The following is a 14,233-nucleotide window of genomic DNA, read 5'->3' as shown; positions in this document are numbered from 1 at the left end:
GATCTCAGGCCAATTAAGGCCTACCCAACGTGAACGTCAGCTGCAGAATGTTCAAGAAGGGATGGGCGGGAGCCTGTCGGCCATCGGGTCCAATTGTAACCACACCACCCACCCCCCCCACACCCACTGTTTTTGAAATGAGTGTCTCACTGCCCTCCTGGAGGAGGTGGCTGCTAGAAGGGACACCCTTGTCCCCAGAGATGGGAGGAGGAGGCCACCGCACCTCACAAAGAGGGCATGGGAGAAGGTGGCAGCCAGGGTGAGCAGCCACGATGTGGTGTGGCACACCTGGGTGCAGTGCCGCAAGAAGTTTAATGACTTGCTGTGATCAGGAAGGGTGAGTACCGTGTTGGCATGGGCCAGTGTGTTGAAGTGTTTTCGGTTGGCCATCCCGCTGTGGAGCTCAGGGCTGTTAGAGTCTGAGCGCCAACTGTCAATGACACCAGAGCTGGCCAAGAGGATGAGCCCTAGCTGCTTTGACTGAGTGCCTTGCTACTCAAGGGCCATGATTGGGATGTGCCCTGCAAGGTGCTCCTCAGGCAGGGTTGGCCAGGCTGCATTGGTGCTGCAGGTAGAAAGCGGACTAATCAAAGCTCTTCTGTCGTTTCAGGAGAAGACATTCCATAACAATATTGAGAGGCCACAGATTGGCGAGAGCCCCCACACCAACTCATCCGCTCCCGGTACAACAGGAGCTCTTGGCGCTCGAGAGGCGCCACGCACCTCGGTCAACCGGCCAGGGGGAGGCTGGGGTTTCAGACGAAGGTAAGAGTGCAGTGCACAGAGTTGGGAGTTTTGGATGGTACAAACATTCTTGTGCAGTCTCATCATTGATGGGAGCCTCCAGACTGAATTCCTCACTGATCATTGAAAGACGATGGCACCATGATGCTGATCTCCATTGTCTCACCAGGGTGCCTGGCATGCACAGTGACAGTGTGATGACTTAAACTAATGACATGTCCTCATTCTCCCTTAGATCTGCCACCAAGGAGCCAATCTCAGGACCTCCAGGAGCTACCCCTGACACCGGAGGACCATCATGCTCTAGAAGCACCTGCATCACACCCACCCTTGAACCAGGCACCAACGCAGATACCAGTACCTCGGTGGGCATTAGATTGGCTGTTAGTCTCTCGGTGCACATTGGTGAGGGCACTTCACACTTGCTTGAGGTGCAGGCAGAGAGTGCCCAGGACGATGCTCAGTCGAAGGCTGATGATGAGCCTCTGGAGTCATCCATTAGGCGGCAGATGCTGGATGTTAAGTGGGGTGTGCAGGAGGATCTGGCGGAGATCCTTGAGGGTAAGTGTGCCATGATACCTGTTGTGGCGGAGTCCATGTGGAGCATGAGCACTGTGTTGACCCTCATGGCCGAGCGCAATGCCTCCTGGAGAGAGTGGCGACTCTCACGGAGAGACAGCTCCAGGAACAGAATCAGGGATTCCTGGGGTTGCGCTCAGACCTGCAAACCCTCACACAGGCACTGAGCTCAAGTGGTCAGTGTCCATGTGGGAGATGGATGAGGCACCCAGTATCCCAGCTCGGTGCCCACCCATCAATGGCGAGCAGGGAGGTCCACAGCGACTTCACATTGGCACACAAGCTGCCTGTCATCTCTGTGGGCTCCTCTCGGGGCGCTCTGGATAATGGTAGCAGCTCCTCTAATGATGAGGCTGCAGCGACTGGGGAGATACCAGCCATGGCACTGGCTGCTCTCTCCCAGGCAGGGCCAGCACAGGCTCCACTGGCCAGAGGATGACTGCCAAGGTTATCAAGGTGAACAAGACAGCAGAGTCAGCAGGCTGATCCAATACCGGTGCCAGCGAAGGGGGAGCACCCAGACGTAGCACCCGTAAATGTAAGTTTTAAGCGCAAGAGGGACTAGTCACGGGTGATCTTCTGTTCTCCCATTTTTTTTCCTTTTTTTAATGGTGTGGCCATCAACACCTAATATTGTTCTGTTCATAATCTGAGAGTTGTTATGACCGTGCAGTTGGTAAAGCTGAGCTATTTAAAAATCCCAGAGGGAAACTTTAAACAACTGTCATAACCTATAATTTTAAGTGATATGTTTGAGATGCAACTCTAAATTCAGGAATCAGGTCATCAGTTCTCAAGAGGCTTTATATTAAGTTAAATGAAACCTTTTAATTTACACAAGTTAAATATATACACATGGCTATAAATTACTACGATCATAACTTATAACAAATTCCCAAACTAATCTCCACTAAGGCAACAGCAACTCATAGACTTAACCAGACACCAGGCAAAGCATTTTTACCTTACAAATTCAAAATGAGGTTCTTTTCACTTTGGTTCCTGTAGGGACAGTTGGAGGCTCACAGCTACTTTTGATCTCACATTGCCTCTGCCCTACACACACAAAACGCTGTCTTGTTATAGCTAGCACATCCCATTGAATGTAAATTCTCATTGTATCACCAACCACTCTGAACTAAACCTCTCTAACAATAAAATCAGACTCACAGAATCACAGTGCAGAAGAGGCTCTTCGGCCCATCGAGTCTGCACCAACACGTGAGAAACACCTGACCTACTTACCTAATCCCATTTACCAGCACTTGGCCCATAGCCTTGAATGTTATGACGTGCCAAGTGCTCATCCAGGTACTTTTTAAAGGATGTGAGGCAACCCGCCTCCACCACCCTCCCAGGCAGTGCATTCCAGACCGTCACCACCCTCTGGGTAAAAAAGTTTTTCCTCACATCCCCCCTAAACCTCCTGCCCCTCACCTTGAACTTATGCCCCCTTGTGACTGACCCTTCAACTAAGGGGAACAGCTGCTCCCTATCCACCCTGTCCGTGCCCCTCATAATCTTGTACACCTTGATCAGGTCGCCCCTCAGTCTTCTCTGCTCCGACGAAAACAACCCAAGTCTATCCAACCTCTCTTCATAACTTAAATGTTTCATCCCAGGCAACATCCTGGTGAATCTCCTCTGCACCCCCTCCAGTGCAATCACATCCTTCCTATAATGTGGCGACCAGAACTGCACACACTACTCCAGCTGTGGCCTCACTAAGGTTTAATCCCTTTCATAGTACTAATTTTATTAGTAATATAAACATATTGCTTGGTATCTGCTGGATAGGTGTCAGTTTTCACCCCATTTCTTGAGTGCTGTATTCAAAAAATACAAATACACTCTTTCTCTCCCACATGTCAAAACTAGTACACATCAAAACACCCAGACTGGCTGGCTTTAATCCAATTAAGACACATCAACAGACTAAACCTCTAGTTTAAAAGAAAAACATTTGTATTATATACATTAATAGCTTCATGACAGAGTGCCAACATTATATTACATTTGTTTTTGTGTTATTGGACTGAGTACGCTTCAGTTGTTTTGTAGGTGCAGGGTATGCCAGTATGTAATGCTGGATGTGGGTGGCACAAATCTTCATTGCACAGGCACTAAGTATATCTTGGGGGTAAAGGAAAGGGTCTTTTCTAAGATCCAGGATGGTGGCTTCAGCCCTGGCATGAGGTGGTAGCGCTTATTTGACAGCCTAGCTGAAGAAGCGTTGGATCAAGACGTCCCTGGTGTCCCTGCCTCCCTGGAGGTTACTAAGGTCTGGCTCCACATCCTCAGCATTCTCCTCATCGTGCTCCTCTTCTGACTCACAATTGGATTCATCCTCTGTGGCCTGTAGAGCTGCATCAAGATCCTCTTCCTCCAGTGGGTTCCCCCCCTTGCCAGTGCCAGATTGTGGAGAGCGCAACATGTAACCACTATCAGTGACACCTGCTCCAGGGGGTATTGTAGTGCTCCCCCTGAATGATCCAGGCATCGGAAGCGCACCTTCAGAAGATCTATGGTCCTCTCTACCACTGCCCTTGTGGAGGCAAGGCTCCTGTTATACCACTGCTCTACCTCTGTTCTTGGGTGGCGGAGAGACGTCATGAGCCACCTTTTCAAGGATAGCTCTTGGCACCCAGCAGCCACCCATCCAGTTGGGCTGGAACACTGAAGAGCCTCGGCACCTGGGAGTGTCTCAGGATGTATGCGTCATGGGAGCTGCCAGGGTACCTTGTACAGACTTGCAGAATCTGCATCCTGTTAGAGTCTGAGCGCCAACTGTCAATGACACCAGAGCTGGCCAAGAGGATGAGCCCTGGCTGCTTTGACTGAGTGCCTTGCTACTCAAGGGCCATGATTGGGATGTGCCCTGCAAGGTGCTCCTCAGGCAGGGTTGGCCAGGCTGCATTGGTGCTGCAGGTAGAAAGCGGACTAATCAAAGCTCTTCTGTCGTTTCAGGAGAAGACATTCCATAACAATATTGAGAGGCCACAGATTGGCGAGAGCCCCCACACCAACTCATCCGCTCCCGGTACAACAGGAGCTCTTGGCGCTCGAGAGGCGCCACGCACCTCGGTCAACCGGCCAGGGGGAGGCTGGGGTTTCAGACGAAGGTAAGAGTGCAGTGCACAGAGTTGGGAGTTTTGGATGGTACAAACATTCTTGTGCAGTCTCATCATTGATGGGAGCCTCCAGACTGAATTCCTCACTGATCATTGAAAGACGATGGCACCATGATGCTGATCTCCATTGTCTCACCAGGGTGCCTGGCATGCACAGTGACAGTGTGATGACTTAAACTAATGACATGTCCTCATTCTCCCTTAGATCTGCCACCAAGGAGCCAATCTCAGGACCTCCAGGAGCTACCCCTGACACCGGAGGACCATCATGCTCTAGAAGCACCTGCATCACACCCACCCTTGAACCAGGCACCAACGCAGATACCAGTACCTCGGTGGGCATTAGATTGGCTGTTAGTCTCTCGGTGCACATTGGTGAGGGCACTTCACACTTGCTTGAGGTGCAGGCAGAGAGTGCCCAGGACGATGCTCAGTCGAAGGCTGATGATGAGCCTCTGGAGTCATCCATTAGGCGGCAGATGCTGGATGTTAAGTGGGGTGTGCAGGAGGATCTGGCGGAGATCCTTGAGGGTAAGTGTGCCATGATACCTGTTGTGGCGGAGTCCATGTGGAGCATGAGCACTGTGTTGACCCTCATGGCTGAGCACAATGCCTCCTGGAGAGAGTGGCGACTCTCACGGAGAGACAGCTCCAGGTACCGAATCAGGGGTTCCTGGGGTTGCGCTCAGACCTGCAAACCCTCACACAGGCACTGAGCTCAAGTGGTCAGTGTCCATGTGGGAGATGGATGAGGCACCCAGTATCCCAGCTCGGTGCCCACCCATCAATGGTGAGCAGGGAGGTCCACAGCGACTTCACATTGGCACACAAGCTGCCTGTCATCTCTGTGGGCTCCTCTCGGGGCGCTCTGGATAATGGTAGCAGCTCCTCTAATGATGAGGCTGCAGCGACTGGGGAGATACCAGCCATGGCACTGGCTGCTCTCTCCCAGGCAGGGCCAGCACAGGCTCCACTGGCCAGAGGATGACTGCCAAGGTTATCAAGGTGAACAAGACAGCAGAGTCAGCAGGCTGATCCAATACCGGTGCCAGCGAAGGGGGAGCATCCAGACGTAGCACCCGTAAATGTAAGTTTTAAGCGCAAGAGGGACTAGTCACGGGTGATCTTCTGTTCTCCCATTTTTTTTCCTTTTTTTAATGGTGTGGCCATCAACACCTAATATTGTTCTGTTCATAATCTGAGAGTTGTTATGACCGTGCAGTTGGTAAAGCTGAGCTATTTAAAAATCCCAGAGGGAAACTTTAAACAACTGTCATAACCTATAATTTTAAGTGATATGTTTGAGATGCAACTCTAAATTCAGGAATCAGGTCATCAGTTCTCAAGAGGCTTTATATTAAGTTAAATGAAACCTTTTAATTTACACAAGTTAAATATATACACATGGCTATAAATTACTACGATCATAACTTATAACAAATTCCCAAACTAATCTCCACTAAGGCAACAGCAACTCATAGACTTAACCAGACACCAGGCAAAGCATTTTTACCTTACAAATTCAAAATGAGGTTCTTTTCACTTTGGTTCCTGTAGGGACAGTTGGAGGCTCACAGCTACTTTTGATCTCACATTGCCTCTGCCCTACACACACAAAACGCTGTCTTGTTATAGCTAGCACATCCCATTGAATGTAAATTCTCATTGTATCACCAACCACTCTGAACTAAACCTCTCTAACAATAAAATCAGACTCACAGAATCACAGTGCAGAAGAGGCTCTTCGGCCCATCGAGTCTGCACCAACACGTGAGAAACACCTGACCTACTTACCAAATCCCATTTACCAGCACTTGGCCCATAGCCTTGAATGTTATGACGTGCCAAGTGCTCATCCAGGTACTTTTTAAAGGATGTGAGGCAACCCGCCTCCACCACCCTCCCAGGCAGTGCATTCCAGACCGTCACCACCCTCTGGGTAAAAAAGTTTTTCCTCACATCCCCCCTAAACCTCCTGCCCCTCACCTTGAACTTATGCCCCCTTGTGACTGACCCTTCAACTAAGGGGAACAGCTGCTCCCTATCCACCCTGTCCGTGCCCCTCATAATCTTGTACACCTTGATCAGGTCGCCCCTCAGTCTTCTCTGCTCCGACGAAAACAACCCAAGTCTATCCAACCTCTCTTCATAACTTAAATGTTTCATCCCAGGCAACATCCTGGTGAATCTCCTCTGCACCCCCTCCAGTGCAATCACATCCTTCCTATAATGTGGCGACCAGAACTGCACACACTACTCCAGCTGTGGCCTCACTAAGGTTTAATCCCTTTCATAGTACTAATTTTATTAGTAATATAAACATATTGCTTGGTATCTGCTGGATAGGTGTCAGTTTTCACCCCATTTCTTGAGTGCTGTATTCAAAAAATACAAATACACTCTTTCTCTCCCACATGTCAAAACTAGTACACATCAAAACACCCAGACTGGCTGGCTTTAATCCAATTAAGACACATCAACAGACTAAACCTCTAGTTTAAAAGAAAAACATTTGTATTATATACATTAATAGCTTCATGACAGAGTGCCAACATTATATTACATTTGTTTTTGTGTTATTGGACTGAGTACGCTTCAGTTGTTTTGTAGGTGCAGGGTATGCCAGTATGTAATGCTGGATGTGGGTGGCACAAATCTTCATTGCACAGGCACTAAGTATATCTTGGGGGTAAAGGAAAGGGTCTTTTCTAAGATCCAGGATGGTGGCTTCAGTCCTGGCATGAGGTGGTAACGCTTATTTGGTAGCCTAGCTGAAGAAGCGTTGGATCAAGACGTCCCTGGTGTCCCTGCCTCCCTGGAGGTTACTAAGGTCTGGCTCCACATCCTCAGCATTCTCCTCATCGTGCTCCTCTTCTGACTCACAATTGGATTCATCCTCTGTGGCCTGTAGAGCTGCATCAAGATCCTCTTCCTCCAGTGGGTTCCCCCCCTTGCCAGTGCCAGATTGTGGAGAGCGCAACATGTAACCACTATCAGTGACACCTGCTCCAGGGGGTATTGTAGTGCTCCCCCTGAATGATCCAGGCATCGGAAGCGCACCTTCAGAAGATCTATGGTCCTCTCTACCACTGCCCTTGTGGAGGCAAGGCTCCTGTTATACCACTGCTCTACCTCTGCTCTTGGGTGGCGGAGAGACGTCATGAGCCACCTTTTCAAGGATAGCTCTTGGCACCCAGCAGCCACCCATCCAGTTGGGCTGGAACACTGAAGAGCCTCGGCACCTGGGAGTGTCTCAGGATGTATGCGTCATGGGAGCTGCCAGGGTACCTTGTACAGACTTGCAGAATCTGCATCCTGTGATCACACACTATCTGCACCTTCATGGAATGGAATCCCTTCCTGTTGACAAAGGCACCCGGCTGACCCTCTGGTGCCTTGATGGCCACCTGGACCGAGGGGAACCCAGCAATTGCTGCAAACCCTCTGGCTCGCTCAGCCTGGCTGGCCTCGTCCATACGGTAAAGAACAAAGGTCATTACCTGCCTGAACAGAGCTTCTGTCACCAGCTTGACGCAACTGTGGACAGCTGATTGGGACACTCCACACAGATCCCCCACTGACCTCTGGAAAGTGCCAGAGGCATAGATGTTGAGGGCCACTGTGACCTTCAGAGCCACTGGCCTGGGGTGTCCACCCACACAGCCAGAGCTGATCTCAGGGCCAAACATCTGACAAATGGAGGTCACTGTCTCCCTTGAGAGGCGGAGCCTCCTTTGGCATTGTACCTCAGACATATTGAGGTAGCTGCATTGCTGCCTGTAAATTCTGGCAGCAGGATAGTGGCATCTTCTGCGGCCCCTTCTGCCTTGGACTTCCTGCTGGCCCTGCGCCCTTTGTGCCTGCGACTCTCCTCCCACAGGTCGCTCCCCTGGAAGTTGCACCGGGACCCGTGGCCTCCTCTCCCTTCTGCCCCTCTCTCCCTCCTCAGAGGAGGTGCCTCCAGCAGAGACCACAATCCCCATTACCAGGGTAAGGGAAGGCTGTCTGATACCTGGATGGGTCCACACGGTCCGAATCCTCGGGGCCTTGGAGACACCAATGAGTCCTGAAATGACGTGTGGAAATACTGCTGGGTGACCATCTCCAAGTAATTAAACTTCTTTAAGTGATTTCTTTTTATTCATTATAGGATGTGGGCAACACTGGCAAAGCCAGCATTTACTGTCCATCTCTAATTGCGTTTGATAAGGTGGTGGTAGGCTGCCTTCTTCAACCGTTGCATGTTGTGTAGCTTTGTTAGAAACATAGACAATAGGAGCAGGAGTAGGCCATTCAGCCCTTCAAGCCTGTTCCACCATTCAATATGATCATGGTTGATCCTCTATCTCAACGACATACTCCCGCTCTCTCCACATACTCCTTGACACCTTTAGAGCCTAGAAATCTATCTATTTCCTTCTTAAATATATTCAGTGACTTGGCCTCCAAAGCCCTCTGTGGTAGAGAATTCCACAAGTTCACCACCCTCTGAATGAAGGTAGGTTGGTCATGTAGTTCAAATGTCAGATACCAGGCTCTCAAACCAGGTCTTCTTCTCCCAGCTCAGTCAGGATAGACCCACCAGAGGAGGACAGAGGAAGCGCTTCAAGAATGTGCTGAAAGCCAACATGACATCAACTCCTGGGAGACCAACTCCTTGGACCAAACCAGATGGTGGCAGAGTCTGTGAGAAGGATCCCAACATTTTGAGACCCAACAACGACAAAATGAAGAAGAAAAACTGAAGTGGTGAAAAGAACATGCCACGATCTGAACTGATAATACACAGTCAGACATCCCACATGACAACAAATGCCCAGATAAAATCTGCGGATCCTGATGGCGTATCGGTCATCTTCAGACTCATGAGAAACAATCATCCTCACTAGCAAGGGATAGCCAATAACAAGTACGTACGTGCACAGTGCTGTTAGGGAGGGAGTTCCTGGATTGTGACTCAGGAATATGAATTAAAAATGCTTCAAAGCAAGGTCAAGAGAATCACAAGTTGAGCCAAAGTAGTGGAGGTGGAGGGATGGGGGTGGTGGGTGACCAAAATCTTGATCAAAGAGACAGGATTTAAGGAGGATCTTAAAGGACACAAGGGAGTCAAAGAGATGGTGAAGCTTGAAAAAGGAAACACAGTATGCAGGGACTTGACCACTAAAGGCCCAGCCACTAATAGAAAGTAGGGCTGCTAACCCTCCAGGATTGTTCCTGCAGGAACTCTGGGAGAAAAACTGTCATAGGGCTGACTTTTTTCCTCAGGGGCCCAGAAACAGGAACCAGGACTATTTCTGGGTCCTGAACCAGCTCCCAGCAGGGAAGTTCATTGGAATTTTGACAGAGGCATGGAAACAGGTTCTCTGAACAATTAGGGGTGATAGGCAGGCTCATGAAGATGGAGGGCCAATCAGAGGCCTTCCAACTTAAGAGGCTCACTGGCTACAGTAAAGTGCACAAGAAGGTGCAACTTTTTTCAAAATTGAAATAAAAAATACAGGAATCAGCCAGGCCACTACTGTGCGAGGTAGGGGTGGCAGATAGTCCCTCCACAGGGCTGTACTTGCATTTAGGCAGGCAGAGAGGGAATGCCTGTAGTCCTATTTGGAGTGCTGCCAGTCTACTGCTGGGAGCCCATCTCCAAGCAGTTAAACTGCCCCCTGTTGTCTCAGAAAACTAGAGGCCAACTGGAAGATTCCTAGTTAACAAGGCTCTTAATAACCCTAATTGCCTGTCCATCTTTTGCTGGGCCTCGAAATCATGTTGGTGAAAATGGCCAATGCCATGAATGGGGTCAGGAAACCAGCCTCGTAATTTGTGGGTCCAGACTGCCTTTGTTCCCCAGCCTCAATGAATCCGGAAAATTCCATCCATAGGGTCAATAAAAATAACTCGGTTTAAGAAAACCTTTGAACATTTGTTTATTAGCTAGAAAAATATTGGACATAGGGGGGAAATGGCCTTTTGACTGATGGTTATTCAGGTAATGAAGTGTCTATTCACTTTCACCTCTCTCTGTGCCCTTCGACACATTGTCAACCGCAGACTCTGGCGAATATCCAGAAAGCATCGGGCAATTAAAATCCCAAAAGACCAGCTGTCGCTATCAGCGGTTTCCATCCTGTTAATGTAGAGCTTACCTGAATTTTGGACAGGAAGTGGGTTTAACTGGCTCTGCTCAGCCTGGGCCACAAGCCGTTTCTGATTGGCCCTGATTCTCTTTCAACAAAATTCTCTTCAGTGGCAAGAAACTGGAGGAAGTGAAACCCCCGGTTGCTACACTGAGATAAGTTGGAAATTGCCTTTAAAACAATGGGCAGGATTTCAGGACCCACTGGGGTCGAGAACACAAGATCTAAGAGCAGGAGTAGAGGATATGGCCCTTCAAGCCTGCTTCACCATTCAGTACAATCGTGGCTGATCTTAGGGCTTCAATTCCATTTTCCCGTTGCTCCCCATATCCCTGAAGAGACCAAATATTTGTCTATCTCAGCCTTAAATATATTGATTGATGGAGCATGCACAACCCTATTGGGTAGAGAATTCCAAAGATTCAAACCCTTTGAGTGAAGTAATTTCTCCTCATCTCAGTGCTAAATGATCGGTCCCTTATCCTGAGACTGTGTCCCCGTGTTTTAGATTCCCCGACCAGTGGAAACTATCCCAGTGTCTACTCTGTCAAGCCCCTTCAGAATCTTTTCTGTTTCAATGAGATCACCTCTCATTCCTCTAAACTTCAAAGAATATTGACCTAATTTACTCAGCCTGTCATCATAGGACAACATCCTCATTCCAGAGACCAATTTGGTGAACATTTACTGCATCGCCTCCAGTGCAAGTATGGAGAATGGAAGTGGACAGTGCCAGAAAATAATGGCAGCAGCCAGAGTGCCAGTTTCTCAACCACATCCTTGGTGCCAGCCATTTTTTTGTCACGGCGGGTTTGGGCCCAACAGGACTACCTGCCCACACATAGCAGGCAGACATTTAGGCTCATTGAGAGCCTAAATGGCCACTTACAGGAGGCCTACTGGGATTTTTCAGTCAGCTTGCCAATTGCCGCAAGCAGCAGCAGGTTGGCTTTGGTGCTTGGAAGTGGGCACCCAGTGAAGGTTGGGGTTTTAGTGCTGCAAGTAGGCCTGAAGCCCCCCCCTGCCTGCCTGGGTGTGTGAGCAGCCATGGGCCACCCTATAGATATTTATCCCCCAGTCAACACGATTAAAACATATAACCTGGTCATTGTCATATTGCAATTTGTGGGAGCTTGCTATGTGCAAATTGGATGCCATGTTTGCTACATTACAACAGTGTCTACACTTCAAAAAGTACATCGTTGGTTGTAAAGCACTTTGGGGCGTCCTGAGTTCATGAAGGCAGCTATATAAATGGCAAGTCTCACTAAACCACCGTTTGTAAAGTGGAGCTCATCCAAAACTCTGCTGCCTGTATCTGAACTCGCACCAAGACCCATCCACCCACCAGCCCTGTGCTCTGACCTACATGGGCTACTTGGCTAGCAATGTCTCAATTTTTAAATTCTCTTCCTTTTGTTCAAATCCCTCCACTGTCTAATTCCTCCCTATCTCTGTAACCTCCTCCAGCCCTATAACATTCCAAGATATCTGCGCTTCCTCAATTCTGTGCATCCCTGATTTTAATCGCTCTCCTATTGGAGGTTGTGTCTTCAGCTGTCAAGGCCCCAAGCTCTGGACTGTCCATGCACATCTCTGCCTCAATCTCTTCCTCTCTTTTCCTCCTTTAAGACTCTCCTTAAAACCTATCTCTTTGACCAAGCTTTCAGCCGCCTGTCCTAATACTTCTACATGGCTCAGTGTCAGATTTTGTTTGATAAGCACCATGGCTGTTTCACTATGTTAAAGGCCTCATATGAATGCAAGTTGCTCTGTGGCGTTGAATTCTTTTGTTTCTTTTCCTTCCCTTTGATTGTTATTGATGCCACAATTGGAAGAGAGCCAGTGAACTGTTTATGGTGCAGGATATCAAAGTGCAATGTCACCTCTTCTCACCTCTGTATGTATTTATATATTATATAAATATATATATGTGACACACACACTGACACTCACACACGCATTGACACACATACACTCGCTTGCACACACGCACTGACATACTCACGCACTCGCACTCTCTTGCACACACTCACACAGTCACACATGCTCATATGCACTCACGCACACACACACAGACACAGAGACACACACAGAGACAGACACACGCACTTACACTCACACGCATTCACACACAGACATACTTACACGCACTTGCACACACACTCACACATACTTACACTCACTTGCACACACATGCACTGATGTACTCACGCACTCACGCTCGCGCACACGCAGTCACGCACTCTCACACACACTCATATGCACTCACACACACACACACTCACACGCATTCACACACAGACACACACACACACATACACTCGCTTGCACACACACACTGATGTACTCTCACTCACATGCACACACTCACGCGCACACAGTCACGCTCACGCAATCACACAATCTCTCACACACGCACAATCTCACACACGCACACAATCTCACACGCGCACACAATCACACACGCGCGCACAATCTCACATGCGCGCACAATCTCACACGCGCGCACAATCTCACATGCGCACAATCTCACACGCGCGCACAATCTCACACGCGCACACAATCTCACACGCGCACAATCTCACACGCGCGCGCAATCTCACACACGCGCGCAATCTCACACGCGCGCACAATCTCACACACATACTCACACAATCTCTCTCTCTTGTGCACATGCACACACACACACACACACACACACACGCTAGCACACTCATCCCAGAAGTGGAGCCCCTCCCGCAAAACAACGGTGTGGGCAGCAGCATTTAGAGTTTGCTATTCCACTGGCCCTGCGAAACTCTGCAAAGAGCAGAGCATCAAACCTGATCTGTGGGGCTTTCCACTGAACAACGGTTGTTTCTGACTGTGTTTCCTCGAGATTCACTGTGCTTGCTGCTTCAATAGACTGAAAACTCTTACCTTTGGGTCACAGGCATTGCACGTTCAACAGATCCAATTCCAACTGGTATTTTCAATGCTCACAAACAGAAGAAATTGCTGCTCTAGTTAGCAGCAAGCAACTCGACCCGTACACAGTAATGTAACATAACACGAGATGAGGGAACTAGCTGGATCACGTCATGTCCTCTCTACACACAGGCATTCAAAATTCACCAACTTTGTCCTGAAACATCAGTTCAAGGAAGCTGAGATCTGTGGGCTGTGATAATGCTGATCAACACCGTCCTGCTGCGTGACTGGTTAAAAGTCTGATCACTAGAGCTAACTAAAACCCTTTTTTACTTTCATTAGTAAGCCAAAGCATATGTTGGTTGATAGTTGGGAAGCAAGGAGGGCATACATAAGCAAACTCTTCTAAACGGGCGGCGAGAAAGATGAGTGGTAGGGAGAGAAAATATTTTTTGCTGAGATTTGAATAGTTTTATTGCCCCAAGACAGTGGGGCTTATTGAATACTCTTCAAAAGAGCTAGCACAGGCCTGGACACAACAGACCAAGTGGTTTCTTTTTGTGCTGTTACATTCTATGGTTCTAATTTTAACATTTGTTTCTGTCTCTGAGAGATGTAGGAAGACAGGAAAACCATTATTTCCTGTGCTCAAAACTGCATTTAAAAAGCACCTTAGGTCCAATAAACGTGGTTGCTGAGGAAACCTAAAGACCTGGTAGCTTGAGGAATGTC

The 14,233-nt window shown here is 48.8% G+C and overlaps 1 protein-coding gene across 2 annotated transcripts in view; it reads right to left on the bottom strand.

Moving 5' to 3' along the window:
- LOC144688991 (N-acetyllactosaminide beta-1,3-N-acetylglucosaminyltransferase 3-like) overlaps window positions 1–13,751 on the bottom strand; it is a 113,151-nt gene extending 99,400 nt beyond the window's left edge. For both annotated transcript variants that reach the window (XR_013578532.1, XM_078556078.1), the window contains exon 1: window positions 13,511–13,751. The gene's annotated coding sequence lies outside the window, so the exon portion shown is untranslated. The remainder of the gene's footprint in view (window positions 1–13,510) is intronic.
- Window positions 13,752–14,233: the final 482 nt, after the last annotated feature.

Source organism: Cetorhinus maximus, chromosome 13, assembly GCF_964194155.1.
Source record: "Cetorhinus maximus chromosome 13, sCetMax3.hap1.1, whole genome shotgun sequence".
Lineage (NCBI taxonomy): Eukaryota > Metazoa > Chordata > Chondrichthyes > Lamniformes > Cetorhinidae > Cetorhinus > Cetorhinus maximus.
This window is presented reverse-complemented; position numbering and strand designations above follow the sequence as displayed.